The sequence below is a fragment of the Bidens hawaiensis genome, unplaced genomic scaffold, assembly GCF_021521415.1.
Source record: "Bidens hawaiensis isolate Kalapana, Puna unplaced genomic scaffold, B.hawaiensis_p1.1 tig00010467_1, whole genome shotgun sequence".
NCBI classification, from domain to species: domain Eukaryota; kingdom Viridiplantae; phylum Streptophyta; class Magnoliopsida; order Asterales; family Asteraceae; genus Bidens; species Bidens hawaiensis.
This window is the reverse complement of record NW_027491799.1, coordinates 282,059-294,546: the sequence shown is the minus strand read 5'-3', so window position 1 is coordinate 294,546 and position 12,488 is coordinate 282,059. Positions and strand designations below refer to the sequence as shown.

Genomic DNA, 12,488 nt, shown 5'->3' with positions numbered 1-12,488 from the left:
AAAACGTCTACGCGTCATCTTCTTTGTGCAGACTTTGACCATAGTCTTTCAGCATCTTTTAAACTTATTATTTCCATCAGATATAAAAAAAAAACCCTAGCCAACAACTCTCCTCTCCTCTCCTCTCTTCTCCTCACCTCTCCTTATCTTCACCTTCAACCTCCCTCCTTGCCGCCGCCGACCACCCAACCCGCCGCCTGCCACCCTACCGCCACCGCACCCTACCACCGCTGTCTACTCGGCCGCCATCTACTCCGACTCCCTATCCATGCACACTAATTGTTAATTAATTGTGTTTGTTTAATTGATTTGTTTTTTTAGGTTTTTATTAATTGATTTGTTCAATTAGTTTATTAGGTTTTTATTAATTGATTGTTCAATTGAGTTGTTAATTGATTAGTTTTTTTAGGCTTTTATTAATTGATTTGTTCAATTGGGTTATTAAGTTTTTGTTAATTGATTTGTTCAATGGAGTTGTTAATTGATTAGGGATTTTTTGTTCAATTATAATTTTGCATAATTGTTCAATATTATTAGTTTGTAATTGAAAAAAGTTTATAAAAGTTTAGGCTTATAAAAAGTCTATAGAAAGTTTTTAGTTGAAAAAGGTTTGTAGAAAGTTTAGGTTTATGTCATCGGGTTGTGAGTTGTTTTTAAGCTAAATTTTCGAAAGTAGATAAATCATACATAATGAATGAAACGAGCCAAAACTCGACCTCGTAAGTAGTTCATATATAATTAAAAAAAAGTGTTCGGGTTATACGGATTTGGGCTTCCATGAATTAATAAAAAAAATGTTCGCTTTTCTTTTTTGTGTTCAAAAGTAAGACAATAAATGTTTGGGTTATTTTTATTATCGGGTTTGGGTTAGCTTGGGTCGGTTTGGGTTAGTTTGCATCATGTTGTTTGGTTTTTGTTTGCATTAGTTCGGCTTATTTTGGGTTGTTTGGGTTATTAATTATTTGTTTAGATTTGGCAAAACTTGGCAATGGCTACACTTATGGAACTTGACGATTTGATTATGAGATTAATGTCAGAACTTTTTTATAGATTGTTTGTAGGGGCCTAATGATTCTCTTACATGTTAATCTTGGATTATGTATTTTGATATTGTGAGTATTTTTAATTTTGGATAATTTGTATTTTTTGGTATAAAATTTGGATTTATACACCTTTAACTGTTACTGGATAATTTGTATTTTTTGTATAAAGCTATATGTTAAAAGTTTTAGAAGTATGCAGACGTTAAAAAACAAACAGTCTTCTTCTTGCAGAGTGCAGAGGTTTGGTCCACCTCTTCTGCTACAGATGTCTGCAGATATGGTCCGCAGACTGCAGACATTTTACCTCTTAAAAAACAAACAACACCTTAGAAAGTAGGGGTGCAAACAGCCGAGTCCGAGCTCGACTAGGCTCGAGCTTGGCTCGTTTAACACTTTAACTTACACAGAGCTCGGGCTCGGCTTGTTTCGAGCTCTATTTTCAAAGCTCGAGCTCGGCTCGTGAGTAAATTCTCAAACTCGAGCTCAGCCCATGAGTAGATTCTCAAGCTCGGCTCGTTTACTATTTGTCAATTATTTTTTATATGATTATAATTATTTTTGTATATTTTTTTCTATTGTAATTTTATGTATAAATATATTATTTAGTTATTTACTTTTTCATAGCATTATGTATATTAATTAATTAATATTAAATATATATTTTTAAAAAATTATATAAATGGCAAGCTCGTTTAGGCTCGCGAGCCGGCTCGAGCTCGATAAGTGAAGCTCGGGCTCGGGCTCGATTATTAAACGAGCTTACTTTTAGGCTCAAGCTCGGGCTCAGGCTCGATGAAGCTCAGCTCGATCGAGCTTTTTAACGAACCGATATCGAGTAGCTCGCGAGCAACTCGGCTCGTTTGCACCCCTATTAGAAAGTGAACATGATACAATTTACACCCCATGGCTTCTAATCGGGCGAGGATGAACTCGGTACTGGTATTGAAAATCTTCAAATTAGGTATCGATATTGAAAATACTTGTTACGGTAACGGTTTGATATCGGTACCGTACCGATTCCAAAATCAAAAAATCAGTACAAAATTGGTATCTTATACCATGACTTATCCCTTCTCGGTACCATCAAGCACTAAGAGGATTCACATTCAATCCAGTAGAATATGTGAGTGGAGTTTTATAATGTAGGAGTGGTGTAAGGTGTTGTGAGTGGAGGAGAGAAAATTGCAGTGATTTTTTTATATATTTGAAAAGTTAGTGTTCATACTCTATAATTTTTTAATATATTTTAAAAATGTTTCTGAGTGAAGGAAAGAGAAATGATAATGATAAAGGTATAAAAAAGTATTATTTAATTGAAAAAGAAAGATAAAATTTAGTGATTTTAGTTTAATTTCGGATTTTAAGATAGGGGAAGAGATAGGAATGCTCTAATTACCCGAGTTTGAATTCTCTTGCGCTTGTGAGAATCGAATTCGGAACCTCCCGATAAGGAAACCTTATATCAAAACTTAATTATTATTATTCTTATTTTAGTTTAGCTTGTTGTCCGCTTATTCGTCTCTCTATTGTAATTACATCATTTTATTTTATGGATATTAAAAAAAAATAGTTAACAAAATTGTTAAACTTTATGGCATAATTCATATTATTAAACTTAGGGAGCTAAAATTAACAAATTAACAAACTTTAAGAAAGAAATAAACTAAAATTCTGCCTCCACCCGGGATACACCGTTCTCTCGTGTAAAGACTTAACAAGAAGACCAAACCATTTTCCTATTAATATTACAGGTCAATAAATACATATGCTAAAACAGTGGGTTAAACTATAGGGCACGAAATTCTTTTAAAAAAAGTTGTTTAAATATATATAATAACCTCATGTTTTTTTTAACAATCAATGAATAAAGTCTGGCCACTCAGAGTAACCCAATGACAAAAGGCAACCGCATAAACCCGTGATTGGAGACAACAACGGGTAACCCAAGCCCAACATCTCTTGTTCCGGGGAAAACACGTCACCCGAAGGCCCACTACGATAAAAACCCGGTTGGAATCGAATTCGAACGTGAGACTTTGCAGTCTACAACCCAAATCTTCATTTCTCCTCCCATATCAGTTGAGCTAAAGCTTATTAACATAAACGCAATTGGTGGATTCACTTTGTTTTAAATAAAAGTATTGAAATAAACGCTAATGCAAATTAGAAGATTTCGGGGGTGTTTGGGTTGCATATTTTCACCGACTTATAACTTATTAACTTTTTAAAAAATAATAAGGTGTTCGGGATTGCTTATATTATAATGGGAAAAGTTTCATAAGTTACAATATTATAACTTATTAACTTAATTAAAAATTATAAGAAGGTAAAATAAATAATCCCAGACACACCTTCGTACAATTAAAATACTTTAATTTGATAGTAAAACACACGAGATTTAAGAAAATTAAACAAAGATGTTGGATATACAAATTTACATTAGCATGGATAGATATTAACAGTGGTTGAATAAATTCATCAACGTGTTCTTGATATGGTGACAAGTGACAACTTTGTTGATGACAACAGGACTCAAGGGCCTTTAGTGATCAAATATTAAATAAAGGTAAAACAATATTGTTATATCTGATAATGGGATGTGTTATTTTACAAATGCCAATAAAAATAATAAATGTTGGATATACAAATTTACATTAGCATGGATAGATATTAATTTGATAGTAAAACACACGAGATTTAAGAAAATTAAACAAAGATGTTGGATATACAAATTTACATTAGCATGGATAGATATTAACAGTGGTTGAATAAATTCATCAACGTGTTCTTGATATGGTGACAAGTGACAACTTTGTCGATGACAACAGGACTCAAGGGCCTTTAGTGATCAAATATTAAATAAAGGTAAAACAATATTGTTATATCTGATAATGGAATGTGTTATTTTACAAATTCCAATAAAAATAATAAATGTGAAAAACCATAACTAATTGACATGTGTCAAGTGGGAAACAAAGAAAAAAAAGGTATAAAAGTAACAATAATATTTAATCTCTCCATATGCAAATCACATGTCAATCTCTCCATCATTTTAAAACGACTATAACCTTTTCATATGATATTTAAAAAAATACCATCATAATAACAAGCGTTTTTATCTTTAATATAATTTGTTATATAAAAATAAAAAAAAATTACGTCATTGTGTCATTGTGTCTTTCAACATCATTGTGTTTTTTTAAATGCTAATAATACGACTGTGTAATAATAATACGTAAATATAATGATAAAATAACAACAAATTATCTAATACATATTACACAATTACCTGAAATGTAAAACACAATAATGAATACATATAACACAATAACCTGAAACATAAAACACAATGGTGAATACGTATAACACAATGACCTGAAACGTAAAACACAATGGAAACTACATATTACATCATGACATGAATGTAATACGCAATGACTAAAACACATTGATAAGTAGAAAGACAAATGATGAGCACAAAGACATAATGACAAACAGAAAGACACAATAACGTAATCTTTGTTTTAATTGTTATATTTAATATGAGTACAAATTGATAGCACAATGACCAAAATATATAACACAATGCATAGAAAACCCCAATTAAAAATCATAATGAACAACCAATAACGCAATATAAAAACCCACTTTTGTTGATACTCATATTAAAGATAAAAAAACACTTGTTATTATGGTGAAATATTTTTAAAAAGTAATGTTGCATGAAAAAGTTATGAACGTTTTAAAATTATGGTGGAGTTGACATGTGTCTTACATGTGAAAAGAGAAAGTAAACAAAAATGAGTTATTACCTTTATGCCCTTCTTATCAATTTATTTTTTTAATTAATTTCCAATATATTTTAACTTCTTATCATTCTTATTTATGTTTTCCTTTGTATTTTAACTTTAACCATTTGATAATATATTGTAGGAAGAGAATTTTGCTTCGTTTGTTATTTACATAGTTGAATATTGTTGTACATTTTCAACAAACCAAAAAATCTATAAGAAAATACCAATTATGTATATATGCTTTAATAAGAACCATTGTCATGTAAGATCTTAAATCAAATTATATCAACACAAAATATTGTAACAACCCGACCACGATCATGGTATGGTTTGTTTTCTTCAACTAGCTGATGCATTTGTTTTAGAAAACGGATGACAAGGTGAGGGTACACCCAAATATGCATCATTGGAGGCCCATATGTCTCTCTTAGTGGGAGAAAACATGTATCTAACTCAAAGAACACCATTTGAGCTCATGTAGTCTTACTTGGGAAAACGGAGAGCAATCACTCTTCAGTTAAGAAGAGATTTGTGTACAAGGAACCCGAATGCCAAGACAACAAGCTACATGGCGAACAGTAGCCTAAGGAAGGTTGCATAATGGTTTTGGAAGGCAAGATCAAGCTGTTTCACCAAAATAGGTCGAAACACCACTTTTAAGAAGAAAACTTGCATCCAATGCAGACTAGTAGACTACCCCCACATAGAAGACACACGATAGCCCTAGACATCGTTACTCTCCGTCCTTCTAGCCTATATATACATGATCAAAGCTCCAAAAGTAATCATTCTATACTCATTTTTACCTACACTCATACTTTCCTATTTAGTTGATCACCGGAGAAACCCCCAATGATTCTCACGCTGAAGGTTGATCGCAGGAGGCCCCCTCATGTGATGAGACTATCGGTCTTTTGTTCTTCACGGGTAATTGATCCATAACATTTGAAGCTAGCGAAGGCTCTCCTGAGTATCATAAACAGACTCCCATTTAGCTAGCAGCAGCAACAAGCCAACAACCACCATGAAGTTATGCCGAGAAAGATTCATCCAGACTGGCACTACTCTAATACGAGAAAGATTGACCATGAAGTTATGACGAGATTAGAACTGTTCAAATAATTTGAAAAGCAGTATATAAGTTTTTGTATAAATGTTATAAAATTGATAAAAATTGAATTCAAACCATAATAGATTATTATAGCGCGCAGCTACTGATTGGGATTATCGGAATCGTACCGAGCTCATCCCTATTTGGATGTAAAGAAATCGTTTAATTGTGAACCTTGAAGAAATGACAAACCATAAAATTAAAATAGTAGGTTGTTTAAACCTTGCTGGTCGATACATGTGAATAGAACCAGGGAGGTGATAGGTCAAGTGTGACCAGGCTGACTAACATTTCGGTTTGATTTTCAAAACCTCATGGTTTAATTTTAATGGTAAATCACTAAAATGTTGAATTTAGGGATCCTAACACAACCATATATTTTTTCGTCACGTAACCCAAACAGAATCTTTTCAACTTAACTGTTGACACGAGTCAAAACTCAAAACAGTTGATGGTTGTAAACGCTTTGATGTGTTGTAATAAATGGGTTCCCTGTTCGTAAATGGATTGGCGGGCTAACCTTATAAAATATTTATAAAACTAGGATAGTACCCGTGTTACACACGGATAGAACATATATAAAACGTTATATATAAAATGATTCTTTTAAACTTTTATGAATTCAATTATACTTAAAGTTATGAATTCAAATTTAAAATGGTGTTTAAAGTTTTAAAATCCATAATACATAAAATAACTTTTTACCAAAATCTCATTAAAAAATAATATCTAATTAAAATGCATATATCGTAATTGTGATATCTAAATATGAGATACTAAAAAGTAAAAACTCAAAACAGAATGAACTACTAATTTAAAGAACAATGCATTGTCAAACCAAGATTTTAGTAGTACTAAAAAAAAACTTTTGTGATTGATGTGAGCTAAATTATATAAAATACATAGATATTTTCTACACTTCAAATTACTTTTGAGTTGGTTTTTATCAAGGTTTAGTCTCGATTGGATCATATTTGGATTTTATAAGTTTCAAGAGACAGGGAGCTAAAACAAAGTAATTTTATTAACTTGGTATAAAATTTTACTATATTTGAGACCAACGAGTGAATACTTGAGTAAATATCCAAATAAACTATTATGGTTACTATTTTTTTATTATAATTATTAACGTGAAACATAGACAATAGAATGTAAAACCACCATGTCTTTTTTTAATGATGAAATAGTTTGATGAGTTTTAGTATAACAAAAGCCATATTCATAACGTTTATTTGTTTTGGCAGTTAACAAATTGATTAATTAAAAGGCTCATCACTGTAACATATTAATTTACGAGGCCCACTATAATAACATAACTGATGGAGGCCCACGTGCATACATGCAGATGAAAGACATTATAAACAAGGGCTTGCTAGATACCAAGGGTCGTCGGCTGATTGGGTGAAAAACCCTACCGCCGTAGAAGTGAGCTGCCAAAGAAGGGGTGGTGAATCCAGCACAAAATCGGAGAAACGAAGGAAGCAGCGGCCGCACGGAATTAATTGTAGGAGTGGTAGAAGTCAACGGCTGGGAATCTAGAAAGAAAACCCCACCTCACGTGGGGTGAGCCAAAAGAAGAAAGAAAAGAAAGATTGAAGTCCGCGGTCAAGAACAAAAAGAAAGAAAAAGTCTTAACGGCAGGCAATTCTTTTTACTATTCTTTTAAAATTATGCTCTTTGACATATATTTTAATTTTGTTTCTTATCTTTTTATGAGTAACTAAATAATTTTTTACTACCTAGGTTTTGGTTGAGCATTATGTTAGATTAATGGTTTGACGAATTTTTATGTGACGTTGGTTGATTTGATGCTTTGGTAAAGTTTTTAATTTGTTTGTTCACGATATATATGCGTAATTGAATCCGATTTTTGCTTTAATAATTACTCCACTTGTGTTTGATAGTTATTGGTGATTGATAGATGCATGATTAGGTTGTCTACTTTGTGTTTTCAACTTGTTTGCGATTTATGGTCAAAAAATCGTAGGAATAATTATAGAGAGCGGATTAGATTATATTATTCTATCTCGAGAGAGGCGGGGAGGCAATTTAGTGTTGTGTCATATTTGTCTTTTGCGGGTTTGGGTACTAATTGCACGGGAGTGAGTTAGCCTGGGTCCCCTTAGATTATTGTGATACAAGTCGTGTTCAAATTAATTCAAAATACCCCCTTTATATTAATATATATTGTATCTAAAGAGACCGGGAGGTGATTTGGATTTTTGGGGTACCATAGTATTATTAGGTAAGGTGAGACCGAGAGGTGATCCAAACTTGTAACAATTGAGCTTCACATGTCATTAGAGTTCTAGGGTGTCGTTGGTGAGGCCGGGAGACGATCTAGCGTACTTTAGTGGTCTTTAGTGTCATATTTTTTAGATATTGTTTTTCAACCAAGTCAAGTTCGTTAACTATTAATTTAACTAGTAGGATTCCATTACCTAGGTAGTCGTTTCTAACATTTGGTTAAAGTCTAATTTTTATTAAAGTTCATTTTTAGTTTAATTCTTAATTAGTTAAGTATTATTAGTTTAATTAAAAGAAAAAAAAAATATATAAAAATCAAAAGAGAGTCTAGGTAAGTAATTAATTAGGTTTAATAATTAGAGTTTACCCATAGTGTCCTAGGTTCGATATCCGTTCTTACTTGCTAGCTACATAACGACCGGTACACTTGCCGATTGTGTGGTTTTTTAGGTGAATTCGGTAAAACTTGGTTAAAAATATTATACAAACTTTTCACACATCAGTGATCATTTTGTTAATTATAATTAGTTGTTACAAAATTTAACCTATTCTTGTAATAAAGTCAAAGTAAATGTTAAGTTATGGATTCAAAACTTTAAATGTTAAGTTTGACCAATGCTTGTGTTACAAATTGGTTTAAATGTTAATTAGCATTAGGATTAAAATTAATTGATTAATTATGTGGAAATTATAAACATGGAAAGTGGATGACATGAAACATTATATGGACACCCTATGAGAAGGACAAGTAAACAAATTGGTTTTTCTATAATATATTAGTTAGATATGTTTTTATTTTTTATTCTAGTTTTAAACGATTCTACATGTCTAATCAACTTGAACATATCAACAATGCAACGCAAACATGATCCGTTTAATTAAGCGGGTTAAACATGACAACCCAAACACAACCTAAATATTAACATAGCTTGAAATAACAACACAAATCTGATTACTGACCCGGCAACAACCCACACCCAAAAACCTTTTACAACCTGCCATATAATCCAAGGCTAATACCATAAAGGTTCATATACCACAATGTTCATGTTCAATAAGGTACATATACATCGGTTAATTTTCTAACCACATTCTGGTTAACCGATAACAGGTTAGTTTTCTAACCGGTTAATTATTTGGCGGGAAATAACCAGTTAGACCGGTTAATCGGGTCAGATACTAACCGGCTTTGAGAAAAGAAACCCCTACCTGGTATAACCGTGAACACATTCCATGTGGGCGATGCTTCAGGGCACCGAATTGACAAGAGGATTATGGGTAGATATTTACTATACTGTTTTGAATGCCGGTACCATATTGGTTTATGCTCACAGGGGAGTTTATGGTGTTATGTACCATGGTTATGGGTAGAGATTTGTAATTTGGCTTTGTTTAAATCAAGATGTGTTTACAATTTGTCGTTACTAAATATCTTTCCAATGCAATGCTTCGTCCGTATTTTGTTTAGTTTATTTTTTTGGATATTGTTGTATATAATTTTTATATTTTTTGCATTGTAAACTATACCAACAATAAATTTTGTTATAGCAAATGCCGGTACCATAATGAACTGAACTCGTTGCGTGCCTTGCTGCAACGCGCTGGCTCTACCACTAGTTCGTTTAAAAGTTGTTAATTGTTTGTGATAGATCTAATTGTTTTTGTGTATTTACCTCTCATTCCCAATTAACAAACTTATATTCACATATTTAGTTCAAGATAAGAATAGACAAATGGAAATAACCAGAGAACGGACGGAACTAATAAAATATAAATGTTGGAAGTAAAAAGTAAATAAAGTAGTTTAAAAAGAAATTAGTTTTACTTTTAAAAGTTAATTAATATATGAAAATTAAAAAATGTAAGTATTTAACTTCAATTTTTAAAATTTATTATCTTTAAAATCAAAATATTAACTTCTCTAAAATTCTTAACCGGGTTAACATATCAACCCAATTTTTAACGGGTCGGATTAGGGTTGACCAGTTTTTTAAACATGTCGGGTTCGGGTTGACCTGTTTAAGAAAACGGGTCGTGTCAGCCAACCAAAAACCTATATTTTTTGGTGTCGGGTTTCGGGTCGTGTCAGGAATTGACACCCCTAGTTCTCACCCTATTTTAAGTATTAGAGAAATAGGGCTAATTAATTTACACCAACATTCTTCTTTTCAGGTTTATCCTTGAATAAATAGGTATCAGATGAATTGCTAAGGATACACATCTGTTGAAATTTTCATTGATATATTTCATCTCTATTTATAGATACCGAATTCTTTCTGGTTATTTATATACGCTATTACATATTTATGTATTGGATGATGGATATCAAAATGCTTTTTATCTTGACCCAGGAGCCTATTTATATGCTATTACATAAACATCTAATATGACTAGATGGATATCAAAATGCTTTTTATCTTGACCAATAAAAATTTCCCTGAAGATCTTGATTCAGGATCATCCAATACATAATTATGTATATTATTTGAGGAAACTTGTAATGGGTCATTGTAATGAAAATGTTCATGGTATATCAATAAAATTTAATAAAAAATTCTGTTTTTACCTTATTGCAGGGAAATGAAATAAAACAAAATCTTGTCTCACTTATATAAAGCTTTGCCTACTACATTCTTCGAATGACATCCAACTTAAATCTTGTATCATTGCAAAAGCCCTTATCTGATGATCGTTCTATACGCACTTTAAGAGCAGGTCGGTTCCTTAATTATAACTTGACTGGCTTCTAAACTTTTGAGGTTTCACTTATATTGCTTTCAAAATTTAATCCTCTCATTCTTAACTTTGCAAGTGATACTGAAGAGGTAGGTCCCAGCAGAGCCCAGTTGGACCCGCAAGACTCACCTTGAAGAGGGACGTCTGCGCAGAAACCAACTGGATCCGCAGGACCCACCATGCTCAGAGACGTGACGTCCTTAATGGTGAAGGACTCTGCCTGTTCCCGCAGCTGCGGATACAAGCCATCAGGGAAGGCCACCCGCGCAGCAAGGCTACACGCACAAGGCACTTAGCTCTCAATCATTCAGTGTCACCTGAAGGAATGAGCAAAGCCGGGAACAATCCCGCACAAGGGCGGGAGGGGGAATACTCCCGCCCAAATAAGCCAGTCCGTACGATACGGGAAGATCTTATGTACTGTACCTGACGAGGTATGGCAAAAGATCTGACTAAAGATACGACAGCTTATTGACAACAGTATGGCGAGCAGCATGCTCTTGTACTGTATGTCACTATTAGCCGCTGCCTACTCACCAACTCCTGTCATACCACGTGCATAGCCGGCAGTTGGTGGAAAAGGAATAGTACACAGCAGGCCTGGTCACTATCAGCCGCTGCCTACCCACCAACTACCAGCAGGGCACGTGCGTAGGCCACAGTTGGTGGAACAGGAATACTATTCAGCCGGCCACTCCTCCTTGGAAACCTACCTTCGGCTATAAATACCCCAAATGGTATGATCATCTCATCTTATCATATCTTATCACATTATCATCATATTATACCTGATATCTGCTCTAGCAATCTCTTAATATACATTTATATTTAAAGAGCAATCTAGTCTGATTCTCACGCCGGAGGGTGGTCACAAGGAGGAACCCCCCATTCTCAGTGACAAGCTCACGGTGTCTGCTTTGCAGGTTATCAGAAGAACCATCTTTGCCGGGTCTAACCCCTCGTGGGAAACATCTATCTAACCCTCAGGTTACCCGTAATCTGCCAGGGGTCCGGTTAGTGTTTCTTCATTGGCGTCATCCATGCATAAAAGCTAGAACTTCATTTCTTTTCAGTTTTTTCAAACTTCTGGAAAGATGGTTAAAGAAACTCCGGTAACCACAACCCCAGCTACTGGGGGGAATATCGGCTACACAGTCTTTACAAACACTACCCCGGTTACCCAAACCGGGGCAAGTGAAGTAAATTTTACGAACACTACCCCAGTTACCCAAGCTGGGGCAAGTGCAGTAAATAATCGCTCACTGGGGTTCACCGATACCCAGTTAGAGAAACGAACAAGACTCCCCCGCCAAACACTCGATGAAGTTAAGGCATGGGCGGAGGCACGTCAGAAGGAATTCCAAGCTGAGTTGGACGAACGCTTGCGTTCCGTCCAACAGGCTGACGAATTCGAAGAATACTTGGACGATGACTCGGAGGAATCCGACACCGACGCGAACCCTCGCCATAGGGCAAAAGGGAAGCGTAAGGAAACGGACTCCCAACCGAGAAGGCGTTTTGGAGAAGCCTTCAAACCAAAAAACACAGGTGGAAGTC

At 34.0% G+C, this 12,488-nt stretch overlaps 1 protein-coding gene across 1 annotated transcript in view; it reads left to right on the top strand.

Moving 5' to 3' along the window:
- Window positions 1-12,488, top strand: part of LOC143535355 (leucine--tRNA ligase, cytoplasmic-like) — a 129,453-nt gene that overhangs the window by 104,497 nt on the left and 12,468 nt on the right. The gene's annotated exons all lie outside the window — the stretch shown is intronic.